This window comes from Tubulanus polymorphus, chromosome 5 (genome assembly GCF_964204645.1).
Source record: "Tubulanus polymorphus chromosome 5, tnTubPoly1.2, whole genome shotgun sequence".
NCBI lineage: Eukaryota > Metazoa > Nemertea > Palaeonemertea > Tubulaniformes > Tubulanidae > Tubulanus > Tubulanus polymorphus.
Genome location: NC_134029.1, coordinates 23,279,177 through 23,299,599, shown reverse-complemented (window position 1 = coordinate 23,299,599; position 20,423 = coordinate 23,279,177). Strand labels below are relative to the sequence as shown.

The 20,423-nt window shown below is 39.5% G+C and overlaps 1 non-coding gene across 1 annotated transcript; it reads right to left on the bottom strand.

The window, feature by feature from the left end:
• Nucleotides 1-4,427: 4,427 nt before the first annotated feature.
• Nucleotides 4,428-4,500, bottom strand: Trnak-uuu (transfer RNA lysine (anticodon UUU)). The gene has a single exon. It is a non-coding gene; the product is annotated as a tRNA-Lys (tRNA).
• Nucleotides 4,501-20,423: the final 15,923 nt, after the last annotated feature.

The window sequence follows — 20,423 nt, the reverse complement described above, 5'->3', positions numbered from 1 at the left end:
CAGAAATGATTATCCGTTCAAAAAACAATCATCAACGTTTAAAATCTCGGCCTCATCGCAATAACAATAATAACAATAGTTCTATCGAAACTTCAACTCGGAATAATATCATAAAATATCTAGATGTCTATAACACATGTATATGACAATGGCAATGTTGATACGACGATGACTTATGCATAATTGAACAGAAATAATCGGCAGGTAAGATATATATACTGAATATAAAGAGCGACACTTCAACAGCAATTGTTGTTTTTTAATTAACAGAAAATGAATATGAACGAGTCACGTGAAGAGCCAAGTGAAGTTTAAACTGAAAACACTCGTTTATTATGCGTTTATAATGATGACATATTGAAGAACGGCTTCACGAACGCGGGACTCATTGTGATACGAGTCACTTGTCGCCTGTAACACGCGTTTACAAGTGACAATTCACCGACGAAACCGTGATTTCGTTCGGCGAATATTTTCCCGATACCGACCGTTCGTCGGTCGAATAGCGGCGTATCGCTTAACGATACCGAACCCGTACTTATAATTGTCACAATGTTGGTATTTACTCTCGGAATCGGTTAACAATATACGAGGTGGATATCGGTAAAATACACGGTGACATAAAACCGATGACATATCTTGTTAATTGTCTTGTATTGCCGGTGTTATTCAAGTGACTGTTGAAATTGAAATTCCGATTCCACCTCCCCCAATGTTGCGTGAAATGACATGGCAAATCCACCGCACAAAAAAAGCCGTAACTATAAATTTCATTCATTCGAAATTGCCACCAGTCTGTTGTGGGTGCGAAAATGAACAAAGCTCTAAAGCAATTGAAGAACTAGAGCGAAATATATAAAAAAAGAATCAGTTGGCCAGATTTGTATCGAGCCCCACTTGAGATTTTCGTGAAGATGACAAATGACATTTACCAACCTTTGATGTATCCTATTCGGTGGAAAAACTTGGTCGCCTTTCGGAATCAAGTGTCACCATAAAAAATAGACAGCAAAAGAGCCGCCGACCAAATACTCCCTTCCCGCTTTTCCGAAGAAAATTAGTCAACGAGACCACGTTGACAAAAGATGAAAGTACCGAAAATACACATGTTATTAATGCACTCAAAGTGTCTCTTCTATTCCGCCAATAACAAGCAACATTTATACATCGTTTAAAACTTTATGAGCTTTTATCATTAATACAAAAAAAACTGAGGCCAAAGCACACGAAATATCTACCTTATGAAACGTAGGATATGGCCAACAGTTTGCCGGTAGTCCTAATTGGAAGATGTGGCAAAATATCGGTGACGTTTTAAAGAACGGTGACACTGGTGGACACCTGGGCGTGGTTAAATCTATAATCCTTGTCTCTGTACCGACCATACCGCCTGCGATTGCATCGTGGTTCACAGCAAACATTTAAGTTAAGCATCTTCAATTAGAAGGATTTAACAAAAATCATCTCCTTTTTCAGCAATCCAAGTCGCTCATAATCCTTTCATTGTTTAAGATCGAATGACCAGTCGGCACTTTGAGTTAAAATCGGTAACATCACAATTTAAATCGATCAGTTGCGATCAGAACGTTTAACAGATATACGAGGTCCCCAGGTCTGAGTTCAGAATCGACAGTTGAAATTCACCACACAAAAAACCAAGTCCTCAATCCGTAACAGCGATTTTATTGAATGGTGACGACATATCAGTGGCTATTGCCGACATCCAGAGCAGCGCTGCATCCGCAGATGCTGAATGGTCGGGACGAATGGAAACTTTTTGATTAAAACTTGCCGCAGTTATATGTGCGACCGGACAGACACCCCTGATAAGATGCTGCAAACACGGACGCGTGAACGGCGCACAATGTCACATGCCGACAGACGACCATTTTTATATTGATTGGGATTAGCACGGCAAGCCAATCCCCGCTGGACGCTGTTAATCAACGGCTTCTTTAAATATTCACGTTACGCGATCGCCATTGACGTTTCTTTATTCAAAGAGATGACGTTACGTTAACGTTAGAAACCGATGCCGTCCCCAGGGTCCCTTCTTCGCTACTATTTTATTACATCAAATTTGCGCCAATCACATCCCAACGAAATAGACACTTTAGATTTGTCATCTCAGGTAAAATTTCGGAAATAGAATGAAAATTCATCATCATTCGATCCAAAAAGATAAAAGGATAATCCAGAAAGCCTCACGAGTGATCCGATCTATAAAGAGAGTGGTCATTAAACTATGGCTATATGATATTGATAATAAACTCTTGTGTATGAAGGACTCGGGATCAAACTGATGTTAATGTCATCGATGGAAGAACTGAGATAATTTTTAATTAATTCTTCGGTTATCACACGATGCCGCGTGCATGCAGACAAACAGATCTCACAGTGAGTCGCCTAACATAAACCCCCCGATGACAAGTCCCCATCTGTTGTAATTGGCGGCATGGGACATGATAATTACTAATCAACAAATCACGGTCTCAGGCGAACAGCACAAAATTCATCCTACGAACTCAGTTGACATCATAATAGACAACAGTGAAAATTATGCAGGCAACTAAGCTGTATATAAATATATATATATATAAAAGTCTTTTACCGCCAAAGTTCAAAGAGCTGAACAGATATTAAAATCATACATCAGATGAAGTTCGTGTCAGTTTGCTGCATGAACACCGATTCAAATAATCCCGTTCATAAAGGAATTAGATTATCGGATTCAGATTCAAAGTTCTTGAGAAAAAAATTATATCTTAATACAACAACTTTCGATTAACGCAGCTTTAAGATAGTGAATTAATTTCCTGAATAGGTTTGATCATGTTCTGTGCACGATGCAGACCATCCCTTACGTTTCGCGGAATAGTCACCAGTTGACTCCCTCGACTACGAAAATTGTCATTCCAGCTCCGTACACGAGTGCATAAGAGGTTGTGTCACATTCTTTAAGAAAGTCCATAAGGAAATCATCTTCACCCCCGACTGACAACTGATACTGATAATAAACACAACTTTACATCGACGTACCCGGCATCGACGCGAGGAAATGTGGGGAACCCTGACAAGTGCTTCATGTCAATATCTGATAACTTGTCGCTGAAATGACATGAATTAAGTCAATGTCCTCCATCATAGCGGGATGTTTTTTCTTTATTTTCCTCCATCGGCATAAAATTTAATTTCAAACTTCGCTGTTACTACGATATGTCATCCTTCATGGAATTCTCACTAGAGTGGCACGCAAAATAGTCATAAAAGATTGGTGTGGCGACATTTTTCCAAGCTTATGAAAAAGCGAAGAGAAACAAAATAATAAATTAAACCATAGCTTTTGTTTAGATATATACGTTTAGGACCTCGAGGGATATAACAGTTGAATGTATAATCGGAAAAAGTTTTCTATTCTTAACGGGATATCCGCATATTAAAATTCTAACAAGCTATCAAATTTACTTCAGTTAAACCCACTATCGGAGAAGCCGGTTTTGTCTTGTAATTTTTGGCAAGAAGGTGGTGATCGATTCTAAGAAGTGGCACTTTGCCCCGACACTAGAGCTACGCTTTCGGCGATGTTGAGAATGCTAATGAAACAACAGAAATATGTATATGCGGCGAGCAAAGTCACCTCAACCGAAATACAAAAACGACAGCGGTCAACGACGTATAACAGATTCAGGGCTATAAAACTCATCTAGACATATAACGTCCATCCGTCTTGTGGACACTCTACGATCATTTAGTCTGCCGTATTGTCCAACGGCTAAACCAAGTCATCAGCGGCGGCGAATTGATGACCTCCATAAAATATCATATTCTATAGCGAACGTGGCATCGCATAAGATCTGATCGCCGCAATCTCGAATACGGCGCGATCTCACGTTCGCAAGGACATCTTTGTTGATGACGGTCTTAATGCGCTTTTTGTCGTCTGGAATAAATGCGCGGTGATTTTCGGTCATTTTTCACGTTTTGCGTCACGAGAAAGGCCAAAGTAGAAATATCTGAGCGTTTTTCGTTTCGAAAATCTATCATTTCAAAATGTCATAATAGCCAAAATACCATGTGTCGTATGTCAATTGTGAATGACTGTAATTAGACACCTGATGCCATTTAATATAACTTGTTCTTCGTGGCGCATAAAGATTGTGATCATCATTAAAACCATCGTTATAAATGGCCAGTGCAGTTTTCGAAAGTTGTAATTGAAGGTGGTAATCGATATAAAGAGTGATTTGGAAGATTTATGACGGATAATGAGACTATGACCGTCATCGCGTAATTATTCGCGAAGATCGCGAAGACACGTCATATTCCTTTCTTATCTTTATTGCTATCACGTCAAAAGAAAAAAGTATACGTCACGATGGATAATTTTTTTCAATTTTTTTCTATGAAGGAGGTATAAAAACGATTCTCGCCCGGTATGGGACTCGAACCCAGGACCCTCAGGTTAAAAGCCTGATGCTCTACCGACTGAGCTAACCGGGCAGCTCTGGCGGAAATATAGGTGGCTCCACCTTGAGCCTGAAGGGCATAAAAGAGTTGAACTCAGTTCACCAATTTTGAATATTTTGAATTTGATTGGAAACATGAAAATATTGGCAATTGCTTGTATCTAAATGCATTGCAGAACTTATATTTCTCTATTCAAGGTCTTAAACTAAATGAACTTAATATTGTTTTATTCTTTTCTAAACTAGTTCATAGTTCATAGAAGGTTAATAGCTCAATTATTATCCGCACTGGTCACACGAATGAGACCCGATAAGATTCTACTTTTCGAGTAGTTTTTACTTTTCGTATCGTCAGAAACAACACTCGTGAACCTTTGTCTTTGCGATGAAAATTCCCTGTGAGATTCGAATACCCGTATCGAGTGAACCGCCAGTAAATTCGGTCATCAGATCCTACACTGCCGCCCTTTACACTTACTGCCCTGATATTACCCCGTAGAAATAACAACAGTTAAACGAAGGGGAAACAAACTCATCAACGATAGCCTAAAATATCTCTCATATGTTACAGAAATCGTTTACATTATCTATCAAATATAACTGAAACGCTAAGAATGAACGGACCATTTCCTAATGATTATGAGTTGTTGATTAGTGCACTAATCTGTGATAAACGAAATCCCATGCACTTGACAAAAAATAATTATTGATTCACTCTCATATGATGGCTGAGAGGATACAATAAACTCGATAAACTCTTTTCTTTCCTAATATAATACTTGCTAAAACTCAACAATTCTATCAAAGTCTTATGAAAAATTCTCGAAATTATCTTCATTTCAGGTTTAGAATAAGAGCGCCATTACGATCGAGAAACGGTAAAAGTTTGTCAAACCAACTCGATAAGTTCTACGTGGATTCTACGTGGATGCTTCTAGTATTGCAAACACTAGCGCAGCTTCGTGAATTTATTTTTAAACGCTTTCGCGAAAACTGTCGAAGAAGTTTTGATAAGACCATAGTTTCCATAATTTCAACCGTAAAACGATTTACCGTCGTTTCGAAGAGGTTCATTCTGTTGGTCATAGAATCTGAAATAATCCTTCCGCGCTGAATCTACTTTCAAGAAATTTCAAAACGGTATCTGTCACGCGTCACTATTCGGACAAGTTTCTTAACAAAGGGAAAAAACTCGAGAAACATTACTCACCTGATTCAAATTGAAATTCATGATTTTCTCGATGTCGTCCGGTCACCGCAAAAAGTTGTCACGTGACACGCGTGTCACGCCGCTCGGTCCGTCCCTCGATCGACTATTAGAACTTTGACTAGATTCAACTTCTTTTCACGCGAAAAGTTTTCCGAGATTTAGAAATGGCTGCTATAGCTGCCTATATGGCTGAATCGCAGCAGCGCAGCCACACTGTTGATGACAGCTGCTTGACTAAAGTTATACAGAATGACTAGCATCATTATCATCCTATAGGAGGATGGAAGCTGGCTGCTGTCTCAAGCCAAAAATATCCCGGCTCTCTCTCCAGCTTCTCAGTCATCTAACATACACCACTGATCACTTATCTCACCTGAAACTTCACTGCGTGGTATTTTCGAGGAAGAATATTTTCACGGAATTTCAATCATTGCCCTCTCGACACAAATACAGAGACGAAGACGATAAAGTTTTCTAAGTATTTTCGCATTAAAGAGTTTTATTTATCAACGGATTATTATAATATAAATATCTCAAAAACAGTTTACAATATACTAACTCGTATTATCATTGTGTGGCCTGGTAAACCGCTTCAGAATATCTCCGATATAATTAAGAGGTTGGCTTTTAAAGCTTATGATTTTGCTATATCAAGTTTTAAAAGCTTTTACACTAACGAGACTAAGCAAAAGATTTTTCTTACTGAAAAGGGACTTTCAGTACTGTGTACCACGGAGTGAATTAAAGAATCTCACAAATATAAGAGTTTTATAGCGTTTGATCGCTAGAAAGGGTTAGTCAGGCGTATGTCAAACTGAGTTGTAATGATAACATACCTTTGGCGTTTATGTTCACTGCAGGGGGTTTGGATGTCTCATGGTCAACAAACAGAAACGATGCTACGATTAGATGCAGCTGCAGCTATTTTCATCCCTGCCTATATACATCGGGAGTCCGGCTGCACAAAGGGCTGAAGCTGCAGTCGGCTTTCTGAGATGTTTGATGATTGGAAACAGGTTTGTCAATTAATTGACGTAAATGATGCCAGAAGTGAAGGTAAATCATCATCAGTGTGTAACAAACTGTGTGTTTGAAACATCAATTTTATGGTCAGAGGCCCCGCGAAATTTCCAGTAACTGTATCCTGAATGGTATTATGGCGCGGGAAAGTAATTAAGATGCGCAATTAAAGAAAATAAAACAGAAATAGCCGCGGAAGAGTCAATGTAACATATAGCGCGCATAGTTTTGCGTTTCACAGTTCAACTTAAACGATATAAGACTCGAGGAATTGATTATATTTTAATTCGAACACCCCAAAAAAAATCCACTATGACAACTAACATTTTTCCGACACATTCAAGAGATAGAGAATGTCTCTAAAGGTTACGGTTCAACTTTACCAAGTCTTATACACGGAAAGTTCGCTCGCAAGAAGCCAAGCCATTCAGAATACATCATATACAGGTGATTAAGATTAAGTAATCCCATACTGTAAGATTAGAGGAGATCATGGATTACTGTTGAGGGTGACTTCAATAGCTTCACTAAACCAGAGGATCATTTATCTGTGTGGCTAGATATCATCATCAGTAACTATATTTAACTCCCCATACCCCACACATAAATGTGAATTATGGTGATTTTTCTTGCTCAACACGTCCCGGTGTTTGTACTGGTAAATGTCTTGTGTTCAGCCTTGTGTATGCAATCTGTTGGCTATGTTTAGATGCAAGTTTCTATAATTATACCCTGCCAACGTACACCACGCGAGGATGCGGATCCACGAGCACTGTGGCAAAGTTATAAACTTTGACTTCAGGACGGTGATAAACTGCGCGAACAGTCAGTCTTCAATCAACCCGATTCTGGTAATCTATCAAAAACGATATTTCTCCAAGATGGTAGACACCAGGGGCCGGTTCCGTAGTCATGGCTTAGACTTAAGCCCAGTCTAAGACCATGTTAGTTTTATAGCCAATCTAACAACTTAAGACCAATCTTAAGACTTAAGACTTAAGCCCACTTTTGGACTTATGTCTCGACTGTGAAACTGGCCCCAGAGCGTTCGAGCTTATAGTTTATATTTGACAAACAACTTCCGATTTATACGAAGATTTACCAATAAATAGATGAAATAAAATACAACGGGTTTTTTTTCTGATAGAAAGCTGGATTTCATAAAATTCTATCGTCGCGATTAATTTGTTGTGGCAACCCCACCCTCTCTAGTGTGGTTCCCGTTTCTGATAATATTGCGGACACCGAATTCCCTTACCGCTACACTGCGGGGCCACTGGCAACACATTTACATCAATCGCATTTTGAATAAAATTATCGTACGACGGCAAATCGTCCAATTGACACGGGAAAGTCCCGTAAACTGAACTCACATCGGCGCGTGTTCAGCAATTGGCCTAGAGACAATTGCCGAGTTGATTAAATTACGCCCATTCTAGTCGCAAATTGAGATGACAAAAAAGGCATAAGCTGTCATTTTTTGTTCAATTCCACGTTCAATTATGCTAAAACGTTGAGGGAACGCGGGCCATCATTGCGTTCTAAGTGGTCACTGATCGTCGCAGTCGAGGGTGCGTCACAATCCATCCCTCGTGCTGATGTAATAATGTCGTCTGCTATATGTACACCATTTGCTGACAAATTAGACCTTCGGGAGACCAAATGAATGGCGGCCCGAAAATTGATGTTATACAATATGAACGATGACAGCCTAGGACAATATTATATGCAGATTGAATTAGCACGAGTGTACTAAACACTTTCAACGGCAATCAACAGGACAATTTTGAATCGAGTTTTGAAAACTTCATCAAATTTCATCCGCAACACATCCGGTGACCCCAGGAGACGCGCACGAGTAATGAAATCCAGACATCACGGCAATAACGCATCTATCATCAGATTGGGGCAAGACTTTTGGACCGAGATAAAAACAAAAAGCTTATAAACAATCTGCGCATGACTGGATGTAACTGTACGGCTGATATGATAGAGCCTGAACTCGGTACAAAGATAATAATGTCTCAGTGTAATCTGACACTTTCTGGGACATGATCGACATCCCAGACATTTCCGCATCATTTCCACGTATTTTGTTGTATGTCATGTAAATGTTATACATGTATAAATGTACGTGAAAGTGAGTAAGAATGTCCGTAATGCTGCTCATTATAACGCCAAGGTATGGTTGAATTGAGCGAGTAAGTTTCTGTAGAGCGGTTGTGTCGTTAGTCAGTAACCTGTCTGTGGTTGGTATATAAGCCCGTCCGATCATAAAAAGCTTACCGCCAACCATGTGTCGTTTTTTGTCTGCATACAGACAATTTTCAAACTTCAGTTACAACTTCATCTAGATTCTAGACGAGTTTCAGCAGTTTCTGTAGCGCTAAAATCGTTTTGTCTCGCTTTATTTTAACTGGTGAATTGAGCATATCAATAAAATACATCTTGGACAAGTCAAGAGACGAAATAGTTCTGTAGTGTGTAAGAAAGACGAAAAATGTTCGCCCTCGTTTACTTGATTTTATCTACATTTTATCCTTTGTCGTTTTATCTTATTCGGAAAGAGCCGGAGGAAAAATAGCAGCCAGACATAATTATAATATTCGTGACATAAATAATGCGTGGCATTCAAGTATCACGGAAAACAGCCACAGGAAGTGACACGGGGTCAAATTAAGCCTGTGACAACATAACTTGTCAATTCTAATCAGTCTATAACAGCATATATCATTGTTTTTGGAGACAAGTGCTTTCACAGCGAGAATCTAGGCCATGTCCTTTTCCTGTTGAGGTCACATACGTTCTTGGTAGTGCTGTTGTGGAAGCAGCGTGAAGCCTTATTTGGTTGCGGAGACAATCGAGAGACTGAGAGTATGAAGAGCGAGAAGACCTAAATTGCCTTTTTTTTAGAAACGTAAAACAGCTCACGATGCCGGATCAAGTTACCGAAATCGAAAGACGTCGGACCGTGCAGATTGAGCAGCTTATTTTTCCATAGACGAGGTTTCCTCAATCGGCTCAATTCAGCAACTGTCACTTGGTACAAAACTCCCTCCATCTTGTATATAATATGTATATTTATTAATTTGTATATTCATGTCAAGCTATTCGTGTCGATAGAGTGCCTGGATGGCAACTTTCATCTTTATTGCCCTCTTGAAATTATAACCAGTCTGCTAGTAATTATTAACACAGTACGACACACGAGACTCAGAGACAGACATTATCTCTGAGAAACAGAACAACAACGACTTTGATCGCTTCCATCTGGTCTATCATGATAAATACGACGACAAATCTCTGGTTTCATGGAAGTGGTTTGCCCCAGTATCTAACCATCAGAAATGGGGACATCGTGTTCAGTAAGAACAGTGCATCTTAAATCGCTGTAGTCAGCTATTTCTACCAGTCGAAAACTATACACACCACGAAGCATTATCAAAATTTCTGAATAACAAATCTAGGTTGCCGCGTCTCTAAAATCAATACGCTTTACGCTTTAACAATCTTTTTAAGTCAAATCAAATTTACCGACGGGCTTCTTCAAATAACGAGTCTGATTATTCTTTTTCTGGGGGTTGGCAGACAATCATTCGATTCAAAACGCTGCGACTGATCAATGCGGAATCGATGAGCAATACTGCGAAGAGTTGACGCGTGTCGCAGGACTGCAGCGTGTGACAGTATCACTGGTGATTTTGTCGTCGTTGAGTCAGAAAAGTGTGTCGTCTACCGCCTGTAACTGTCACATACAATGACTCAGATTGAATTACCAGTGACAGTTCTCATTCTCTGCAGTAATAAGTGACGGGATGCAACTTGTTGGCTGACTGGTGACTGTGACGACGGACAAAAAAAAATTTAGTCACCAGCGCTATTCCCCGAGAGGAAAAAATTCCCCACCTCTGAATTGAAAAATGTGATACCCTATTGAAAATATCGTTCTAAAGTTTCTCTACGAAAAGCCACCGCACTGAATCAAAATCCGAAAAAAACTTAAACTAAAGAAATGTATTGAATTCTACTGAATATTCTATCTACTCCAGAATACCCGTAGCAGATCTGGAAAAAGGTTTGGTCACTATACTCAATCATAATGTGTAACAGCATGACCAAGAAATATCTCATTAGCTCGGCAACAGGGTCTTATTACTGCTGTGAGGACCTTCCGATGATTCAATATATAAACAGAGCATTGAACCGTCAAGAAGTTGCTGAGGGAGTTGTCTGGTCAATGTGCTGTTTACTTTCCAAACATTGCGACCCATTCCGCGACCCCCATTGCTTTCATAGCCATACCAGTTACATTGGCCTAGTTTAATATCAACGTGCGTCATTGTCTTCAGTGGATTTAGAAAAACATAATTTGAGGAGAAATTAAAGTAATTTTGAAAAAGTTTACTTCCATTACTTCCGAGTTTGTCAAAAGATGATTCCAAATAGTGAGCTATGAGTGGCTATAAATAATAGTGTGAAAAGCCAAGATAACAGTAATGATTTGTCGATTATATTTTTTTCAGTTTCGTTCAGGGTGAATTATGTGACATGGGTTGAAGGACTGTATTTATAGAATTCAGCTCCATGAGACAAAGAGAATGCGGTACAGACAGGGATAAGCGGTGATAAGCAGCCACATGTGATCAACAGACATACGTTTTGAGACAAAGACCTGGTTTGTTGTGACGAAAAAGAAGAGGGTCAAATGAGTCATCATCATCATCTCCTCTATCCTGTATATAGGAATCGATTGTGAAACAATGACACGGGAAAAATCAGCATAGAACAACAGGAACACTGGATTCAAAAGATTTATAAATAACTGACTGAATATCTTCTTATCATTCTAACAGTTTCGTAAGATATTCTAAAGGTCATTTTAATACGCCCAAATGCAACTTGATAAGTAATGATCGCTGTGATAAGCAATGATCTTTTTAATCGATCCTATTAAATAGTCCAAAAACTTCATTTCGATAATTATCAATGCAGACTTGAACTTGACTCGAAGTGGACACTAAAGTTTAAGCAATGTGTTAATAAAATAAGTTTCAGTTAGAAATTTAATCAATTTAACCTTAACATCACTACTAAATGCCTACGACGATTAATGTGAAAGAAATATCATATCAGCGATATATACATGCAGCATCACTCCATTAACCATGGTATAAGTTTTGCCCGCCGTGTTATTCGTAGCTGAAATTTAAATCTTAACTTATCGCAAAAACTTATTGGTGACTAACCTGCATCTAAGTTGTACAGCAATATGTAACGTAAATGTCTCTAGAACTTCTCTTCTCTTTCTTTGTCGTTGTTCCTCTATAAAATCTGTCTTCTAAAAGTTGACAAACTTTTCGTGAGTTAACTTAGTCAGTAGATCGAGTATCTGGTAGGTAAGATAGCTGAAGTAGTGGCGCAGAGGTGTGCCTGTCCCGCGTGGTCAGAAGAAAATGATGTGGATATTCAGGTCGCATGTGTTGAGTGTGTGTGTATAGCGTGTATACGACTATAGGCATGTCACTGTGCTACAGCACACTAGAGAGGCTGTAAAATGATGCCTGTTTCTTATCAACTGTTTTCAGTATCAACAGCTGTCACTGGTAATCAGCAGGATGCAGTACACATTGTCACACAGTGCATGCTGCTGCGCCGCACACACACACACAATGAAATCAAGCCCTCGACCCCTCACCTGGTCAAACTCTTATACAAATAACCGAAGCGAAATAAGTAGAATTCATTAGCGACAAGAAAAGATTTTGAAAAAGATTATGACGCAGATTTTAATGCGTGACGCTATATACGGCAACAAATGAAAATTGATGTTTGAATTGGCTCACCATTCATTCTTTCTAGAATTTTATCGCCGATATTGCCACACATTTTCGTGTATAGATTATTTTTTTCTGCCAGAACTTCGAAGTTTATATTTGAACGGCAAACGTTCACATTGTTGGTGCAGAAATCATCACACAGGTCTTATTTCCTCGTAACTGAGTCACTTCTACTAAAAATTAGATTCAAACACATTCTCTTAATATGAATATACGTAGTTCAAAGTAAACTGGACACCGGTGGAAATCGACCCAATATGAATTTCCAAGTTCATGGACTCAGAAACTGAGAGTAGATAGCGACCTCTCCTCTCGTACACAGCCACCATCTCATAACTATCTTACTGTCTGTCCCCATAATCTATTTGTCCAGTAGGAAGCGCGAGCACGAATTCATCAATGATAATTCAATTATAGCTGAGTCAGATGTGACGTCGCGGGTATTGAAGTCATCTCTGATCGGATCACGTCGCTGATGTCAATAGTAACAAGTGTCACACTGATGAGGAGACATTCCGCCGCATCAGCAGCAGCAGCAACAACAGCAGCGACAGCGTTGGTGCTCTCAGTCGCTGAAATAGGTGAATATAGACCTAATCCATAAAGGGAAATAGAATCTATTCATCTCAGAAGAACCGCAATATTTCACATACTACAAAAGAATGCATTATCAAAAGACGATGGATCCACTCAGAATAGGCATACATACTCTCCTAAATATAGGTGAAAAGATTGTTAACTTCAATTTTTTTATTTCATTCTTCATTTCTCCTTTTGTACCAGGTTTTCAGTCTGGAAATTATTTACCTTCAAGAGAAAACATGTTTTTCAAATTTGTCGTCCGTGTCCATAAACCTAATAACATCACATGCCATTGATTGAAACGGTCCTTAAAGAGCCGCGGGCTCAATTAGAATCGACGAGACCTGTCGCATTTCACAACACAATGCAAATACTTGTTGACCCGGTGATAAGTGTGAAATGTAATTAAATCAACCAGAGACCCCGTAGTGTGCTACATCTACTACCAATTAAGTGACTCATTTATGACACGACAAAAAAAGCTTCGCAGATATTCTATGTCACATAATATGTCATTAGGAATAACATTCGTCAATTATATGGGACAACTGAGACAGCTCGATATACGAATGTGCTATCGATTCGTATTATACAGCCATATCTACTAAGACCATTGTCCAGTGCGCATGGATGATGGCATCCCGGGGGGGGGGGGGAGGGGGGATACCTATCGATATCCCACGTGGGATACCTGTCATCGGTAAATGGAAGCCATAAAGTCAGTTAGTCATTTTTGAGTCAGTTTTAGGGCCAGGGTTTTTACTTTTACTTGCTCCATGGTTTGTAGTCATTAGTCAACTGGACTCTGATGAAACAATTACGTCCAATCTAAACTAAATCTTAAGTCATCGTTATATTTCATTAGACTCTCAGAGGTAGTTTCAAGTATGAAGTTCTGCTGACCCGTTTCCAATAGAACGACCCTTAAATTCGAAATTCATTTTCGAAACATTTGTTTAGGCGTACGTATATATATAGGAACTATGACGTACAGGCAGCCATACTGCGGTGATCTGTGACTAGCAAAATGATTGACAAACAGGAGACCATTGATCAGTTATTATGGAACATTCATTAATTACTGGTGTCTGTATGAGATAAGTCAGCAATCAATCCGTGAAGAGAGGAGGTATGCACTATTATACCAGATCCCGACTCAACCTGTACTGCTGGAAATGTGATGTCTGTTGCATTTTCATTTTCAAGCCCTATTAACATATTGCACAATACAACAATTTTCAATGCATAGTGAATAATTCAGATCACTTTAGATGATTAAGTATTTCTTGTCCCATTACTGTCTTTCCTCTTTTGACAAGTTACAAATTTGGGAATTCATTCTAAATTGATCTATGGTTTATGATTCTATAACAAAAAACCCAAACAACCCATATACGAACCATGAAATGTATATTACGAACCAGGCATAATTCTAGGCAATTAGTTAATTAAGGCATTCGCATTGCTTTTAATCACCATTCATAAAAAAGTTGTTTTTCACTGATCTAGTTGAGTCAACTGATAATTCTTGTCAATTGAAAGGTTGCTGGCTATTCAATTCGTAAACTGATACGTGTTCAAACTACCAAATGATGTTAACTACCATAGTTTTATACGTAGTATAGAGATGGTTAAATACATCGGAATATTTCCTCTTGAATACCAACATAACATTTCAATAATCCTCGAATCATACCCCCAAAATCTACCCTGACACAGTCAGGCCCTATTACGTATTTATCTGATGAAATACAGAAGCTTCCTTTACCGCGGAGCTGTAAGCGCTGACCAACATTATCATCTCATCTGACAAGATTCTATTCATACAATTGACTAGTAATTAAATCTAAACTGAAAACCGTAGCCTACCTCCTGGGCTGCTGGCATCGTGATCCCATCGTCGCAGTGTCATTCCGATTGCTTCATCAACTGCGGCTATATTGAGGAGACTTAGCGACATTGTCGTCACCACCGCAGTGCTTGAGTCAACAACTGTCTGAGTGTCACTGCTACACCATTCCACAGCACGTCAACCCGGCGTCAACGATACAGACCAACCCGTCACCAAGTTCACCAGCGTTCAGATGGTCGCCGGACACTGAATCGAGCGATTCCTATTCAGATTATTAACTATATGCGATGGTGACAGCGAATGCTAACGACACTAGCACATTACCTATAATAATTAACGGAACATACGCCACACAATACATGCTGCCAATAGATATATATATATATATATACACGACTGTGTATACGTTAATTGATATGAAGAAAAAAACTGGACGTAATTATTACAAAAAATACGTCAACCTTGTTTGTATAAAGTTCAGTTAGGGGGAAAACGGTAATGCCCCCCCCCCCAAAGATAGTCACAACGGGGCTGCTGACCATGACCCCCGCACACGAGCCGAATAACGCGGACGCAAACCCTACCCTTAATCCTGAGAGGGGAGCATGAAGGGGATTATGACACCGGTACTGCAACTGCAAGCAATCAACTGAACTGTTGTCAGGGTCCCTGAAGTTCAGAAGTTCTGTTTTAACTGATGTAACTTCTTTAACAGGATTCAGGAATTTGAAAGGTTTTTTTCATGGTACGAATTTAAGATGAATGGGTTTCAATGTCTTCGGTGGTTTTTCATCTTTTTCGAACTGTTGATATTGAGTCAACCAATAACTCAGTATAAGCCGTGTCAGTCGCGTACGATAAATAAAACCATGATCATGAATTTCATTTACGGAGATGTCATCTGGCAGATAGAAGCCACTTAAACCGTGATCAGGGTTTACCATAAACTATCTCATAAAACCAATCTGCATCGATCGTTAGTATTAGATCAAGGAAAATAGTTGAAACTGATCGCGAATAGTTATCCATCTTGTTCTGGACCCGGTTCCACAGTTCTGAGTTAAATTTGAATCTAGAGTTGAAACATTGAAAATCAACTAACTCAGAGTAAACTCTAACTTACTCACAACTGTGGAACTGGGCCCTGGACACTTGAAGAAACTTACGAGATATTCAGATTGGATTCTTATTCTGTGTACAACTTGGGGTCAAATCTAATTTTTTCCCGAAATTTCCAATGATTTACTTCGATTTAAAGAAGAAAATTCTGCTAATTCGACCGCCGATCACACAACTATATCTCTACTTCGATTTCCAATTTCAAAATCAAACTTCCTGTTTCGCTACCGGCAGGTGTGGTGGGTTACACCAAATCAAAACAAACAAATTACACCAAATCTTCCAATAGAATAAATAACAAGGACAAACCCTAATTTAATCCAAAATCTTAAGGAAGAAAAAATTGTTTCAATGGAGAAATTAATACAGCGCACTTTACGCGGGTATTGAAAATTTAGCTAGAAAATAATTACGTAATTAGAATACCACAATAAATAAAGGAGGTCCTGCTATTGAAGGAAATCTAATCATATCGGTGACTGGAAACATTTTTACGCACGAATAATCAAATGAATAAACAAACAAAACCTAAGCCGACGATGGACGAGATGGCGTTGACTTTGCATCGATGCGTCGGAGAGTTGCTATAATTGTCAAATCACCACAAAAGCACGATGCATCACGGCACGATCAGGCAAAGCGCCCGGCACGCTGATTCTGCAACGGTTTACGGGATTAAACCGCGACTATTCGATCCATCACTTTCCCCATGTAGCGACATTAATGACAACGATGTTTGTCTTCGGGAACAGCTTGGAAGTGGAACGACGCAATTGGGAATGGCGACGCGCCCATCTGTCGTCATGTCAGAGAGTATATTTGCCGTGTTTACCTCACCGACTAGTGGCACGCGGGGAGACAGGTGAATTATAACTATCCCGATACTATTCGCTTAATTTAATGAAATTCTTCCGATGCCGCCGTGTCAACGAGTCGGAGTTACCCGCACGCTGTCATTTTATCGTATCTCATCTTCGTTTTATGCAAATGAGAAGATTTTCCGATCGTATCAGACATTCGAAATGTCATTTTAGTATTTGCGCGGAGTAATGCGATTAGACGCGAGTCCCCGTATATCCGATAAATGATTTCAATTAGTGACTTGTTGATATCTGGACAAGTTGTCCTGGACTTCTTTTGACGTTGACATATATTTGCGGAATACAGACACTGAGTTAGACATATGTACGACCTTCAAAACCTTTCAGGGGACATAGATCGGTGTCAAATAGAGATGAAGTAATCCAGCTCTGCCTTCGTGATAGGTATAAAATGGACTTCTATTATACTAGATTATTGACGCTGGTCTCCGATGATGGAACCCAGTTCCTCCGCAACTATCAATCAATCAATATATCTCAATCGAGTTGAAGAGAAAGAAACTGGGGAATATGAAGACGACTCGAGGGAGATTTGTCGTGTGTGACACGGTTCTAAATTTGTCGCCGTCAACGACAGGAGATTGTCGCTAGTGAAGCGTTGAAATCACGCCGGATATTGGATCACTGATTTGTAACATCGATCTCATCTAAAGTTGACGTGTATCTCGTGACGACTGCCGACGACGAAGAAAAATAAATCGATTGCTGAATTCTTCAAATGCGTCTGACTCGTCGTTCAAATTTCAACATTTCGTCGTCGGCTTGGACATAACTTATAAATGAAACACTCTGAATCCGCGCTAAAACGATCCACAATATCAAAGAAAAACTACGAAATGTTTCCTAGAGCTTAAGTTTATTTTTCGTTTCAACTTACGTGTGGGGGTTAGAGTCCATATGATATATTAAGCTCCAGGGGCCGGTTGCATAGTCATGGCTTAGACTTAAGACCAGTCTAAGACCAACTTCGTTCTATAGCCAATCTAACAACTTAAGACCAGTCTTAAGTTTTAAGACCACTTTTGGACTTAGGTCGCGACTATGCAAACGGCCCCAGTTTGAGTAAATTACAATAGTTCCAAGAAAAACGTTGTCGGTGAAACTATAGAATTGGGGGATCGGTTATATCAAAAATATATAAAGAGTATTCTCATTATGTATTTTTGGTTATATTTATTCGAGTGAAATAAAAAGAATTATGAGATTGATATTCATATATATTTTATATTGGCGACTGTATCATAAAATTCAATGATTTTTTCCGTTCACTAAGCGTTTAATTGAATCTACTAATCGATGATCTTGCAGAATCCTCGCCCGTCATCGCAGACGAAACATTTTTTGTCGAGAATTTCTTTCCGGAGAAAAAAAATGGACGAATTTTTGCGTATAAGCTGCACGCGCTTCCCTCCCGCGAGACGGAAAGTGATTGGCGCAGGGGGGTCGCAGGTCAAGCTTTCAGTTGTCACACGTGATAAGGAATTTGCGTTGGATATCGACTGATTGCGATCCGCTCTGATGACATGACGGCTCTCCTCTCACCGTGCGTCGTGTCGCTAACTCCGATGCGAAAAAGACAACTTTCCGAGATGAAAATTGCTAAGATGTGATGGCGGCGGTATTCATAACTTCTAATAGGTTCCTCCCACGGTGTCAAAAGTAATTCGGACCGGAAGGAGTAAATGTTTGTTTGTCAAACGAATTCACCAGTCCATTTTCAAGAGATAACTGCATAGATTTCCATGTAACAACTGATTGAAAATCTATGTTCGAAAATAAATCATAATATGCAGGATCCAGTTCAACAGTTGTGAGATATAGTTAACTCTGAGTTGAAATTACGGCATTTTTAATGAGTTGACTCAGAGTCAAATCTTAACTCAGAACTGTGGAACTGGGTCCAGAACACCATACATGTCTTTATCAAATATATGTCAATCACTCGATTAAATTTCTTTTAATTCATGCGATAATTTCGTTCCCAACAGAAAAACCTCACGTTTCCGAAGAGAAAGTTTTCATAGCTTCCTTCTTGCTGTCGCAATGCTTACAACAAAAGAAAATAATCCAAATCATATCACAATGGATAGCAATGTGGGTTACTATTTCACCGTTAATATCATATGTAGAGATAAGAAACGCGATATTTCTTTGAGTTTGCCTGGCGAGGATCTCGGCTTGTCAAGAATATATGTAGAAGATAAGTAAATACGCATCAATGTCACAAATGACTGGCAGGAGTCAACTACGCTGCTGACCCTGAAATCCAACCAATATCCCTGCACAGACCAGGCGTCTCCGTGTGACAACCGTGACATGGTCAGCGAACCCTCTCCGACGTCGTGAATGAAACTCGACGATGGTAAAAGTTTGATTGCGGTGAGACCCGTCAGTCATCTCCATCGTGTCGAGAGCTCTGATACGGGGCTCAGGTGACTTATCGCAGCGGGTCGCGAGCGATTCTTAAAGCAGATTGATTATCAGGAAATATCGCCAAAAACACAGTCTTCGTTGTTCTCCAAAGGATGAGAGGCTTGGAAAACAACCGATATATTCTAAGTTATGGGAATTATTGCAATTCGAATGTCATATTTCTCTGAACTGCCTGATGATTAGGGGGTTTGGCTGGTTCCATGACTGTATGGATATATCTCAACTGCGGTTGATGATTTTCGTGACAAATGGAATATATCGAAGACTGACTTGCATTGATAATTAGGCCAATTAGTCGTATAAGGGACACTGCATTGATTAGCAATAGCATACCGCAATGCACTGGAGTGTCATCAAATATCCTAAACACAGAGCTTATTGAGTTGCCGGTCTCAAGGCTTGAAAATTGATCGATTACTAAATGATGACCGTCAACACTTTCTCCATATTCATTCCGTATGAAACAAAAACCTCATTGAGCCACCTGTAGCCAATTCAGTGACTCTGATTTGGCCCGTTCCAGGCACGGACCCGTTTACAACGGTCTAACTAGTGTGACGCGCCTTCCTTCGAACGACAAGTCAAACAACGCACCCAGTGTCGAGTCCATGCAGCTCAAACTAAACACAGTCACTCGAGAATGGTTGAAACGTCTTGTATCGTTTTGAAGACAAGTTAACATTCATAACAAACTCTTATATAATTTTTGGTATACAACAAAATGTATATACGCGATTGTGGATGGTATTTTAATATTCCGAGCAGAATCCATCATTGTCCCTCGTTACTGATGTGACTAGAGCTCTATTAGAAAGAGTGGTATTGTCCCTGCGATTGTACCATCGGGACGGTCTGCCATCGTCGCTTCGTCATGTATATTTCATTTTTCGGCCACAAAATCATTGCCATCGGCCTCTACTGGGGCTTCATAAAGAGCAGCCCTGCATCGTTTATTACGTGTCGAACTGCATTGTCGCAAACATCGCGCATGCATAATATTTCCATAAGCACCAGGTGTTTAAT